This window comes from Arachis duranensis, chromosome 5 (genome assembly GCF_000817695.3).
Source record: "Arachis duranensis cultivar V14167 chromosome 5, aradu.V14167.gnm2.J7QH, whole genome shotgun sequence".
Taxonomy (NCBI): Eukaryota; Viridiplantae; Streptophyta; class Magnoliopsida; order Fabales; family Fabaceae; genus Arachis; species Arachis duranensis.
This window is the reverse complement of record NC_029776.3, coordinates 92,911,185-92,913,573: the sequence shown is the minus strand read 5'-3', so window position 1 is coordinate 92,913,573 and position 2,389 is coordinate 92,911,185.

Genomic DNA, 2,389 nt, shown 5'->3' with positions numbered 1-2,389 from the left:
ACTAAATACTTAATTTGAGAAAATTAATTTCTGCATTATCATTTAAAATTTTATTAATTGATCAAAATTCATCTCTACTATTTTGTTTCGCGTATGATTTGGTTTAGACTTCTAAAATATAAATTTTAATTAACTCAATAAAGTATCAAATAATTAAAAAATTTTATCTTATTTAATATTTTATTAATCGATCAAAATTTATCTTTATAAAATCCGATTAATTAATGACTAATTAACCCATAAATTAAAATATATTCTAGAGAATAAGAAATGAGATTTTGAGTAATACTCCAAATAGGTCCCCAAGGAATTGGCCGTACGATAGATTTGTCCCCCAGGAAAATTAACTAAGTCCCCAGTCCCCAAAATTATTAAATATATACCATATACGTCCCTGCTCCAGGTTTAGCCGATTAACTGAACACTCTCTCTCTCCTACGTGGAGGTGTTGATTATGACGTGTCAGGTTAAAGGCTTCCAGGACAGGTTGGTCCCTGTACACGTGGCCAAAACGACGTCGTTTAAGGCCTTATCAAAACGACGTCATTTTGAATTGGACAAATTAGTCCCCAAGCTTTATGAAATGAATGTATTAAAACGCAGCGTTTGAATAGGGACCTAGGATAAAAATGCAAGTTCTTCTCCTTTGGCTCTATTAAATGACCTGAAACCCCAAACCCTTACCCAAATTTTACAAGGTAATCCTTCATATTCCTCAACTCCGTTAACGTTGACTGTAGTCTATAATAGTTGTTTGACGAGGCTGACGGCGACTGTGTGGTGGCGGTGGACTGTCGTGCATATCGCCATTGTTGGAGGTAAGTCTTCTAATTTCTTTTCTGAATAAATTCAGAGGCGAAGATTCATGTACGATGAACATGCATGTCATGTGTAGGGTAGATTAAAGATATTGTTTTGCTAGTATTGGTTAAGTCAGAGTTCTAAATTGATTTAGCCTGTGACGTTTCATAGTAACATTACCGATGTGGGTGTTAAAAAATTGAATTTTGTTTTAATGGTCATGTAATGGCTTCGTTGCTTGTTTAAGTTGTGATAGTTTTTTATTTTGTTAGTTTAGATGAGTGAAGACGTGATACCCGTATTTCACCACGGTGGAAGCTTTGTGAGAGACAACAAGAGAGTACTTGTGTACGTCAATGGAGAAGTCAAGAAGTTTCTCCCAATGGACATTGATCTGATATGTTTCTTTAACCTGAAGAAACTTTTTTTGGACTTGAGTTACCATGACTATAAGGAAATATTTTGGTATGATCCGACTGCTACTGACCTGGAGTCTGGTCTTCACCTAGTTTATGGAGACAAAGAGATCAGAGATCTTTAAAAGAATAAAATACTAAATGAGGACACTGATGAATTCTACATCTACTTTGACCATCCAATTATGGAAGATATAGACTTCATTGATGATGATGGTGTTAGTGTTGAGGAAGTGGAAGTGCAAGAGGCTAGTGCTGAGGATGATGGTGTTAACAATGATGCAGATGTTGAGAGTTCAGATAGTGATGATGGGTATGAGTCAACAGAAGATGCACCAAATTCTTCACCCATGCATGTCTCCACAGAGGCCAATCTACGCCTATCAACTACATAATCCACCAAATACCCAAAGATCTCATCAAACCATACAAAAAAATCACAATATCCTTGTTTTTCCTGCAATTAGAATAACAGAACATAAATCATCACATTAGTCTTAGTCCCCAATTATCAAAACTACAGCACCACAAAAATTCACCACTCTAAAGTACCTTGAAGTGAGGACAGCCAAAGAACAGCCTATTCGGGTTTTCTGCTGTGCGAGACCTGGATATTATGGCATATGTCCTGCACTTACACTTAGGATGTTCTCCTCCTCTAAGTCGCCCCCTTCGGACGCCAGTCGAACCGCTGTCAACACTGAAGATATCATCCATAGTTCTCCGACCTCGTCTCTGACTTGCAACTGACGTGTTGCCTCCACTCGACATCATCTTCTTCGAAGCCAAAAACTCTCTCTCACATACTAACATACATGGGTTGGAGGCACAGGGGGTAAAAAGTGAAGACCTAATTTCATGTTCATCCCCTTTAAAATAGTGATGTCTTGTCCTTATTCAAACACTGCGTTTTAACACATTCATTTCATAAAGCTTGGGGACTAATCTGTCCAATTCAAAATGACGTCATTTTGATAAGGCCTTAAACGACGTCGTTTTGGCCACGTGTACAGGGACTAACCTGTCTTGGAAGCCTTTAACCTGACACGTCACAATCAACACCTCCATATAGGAGAGAGAGTGCTCAGTTAACCGGCTAAACCTGGAGTAGGGACGTATATGGCACATATTTAATAATTTTGGAGACTGGGGACTTAGTTAATTTTCCTGGG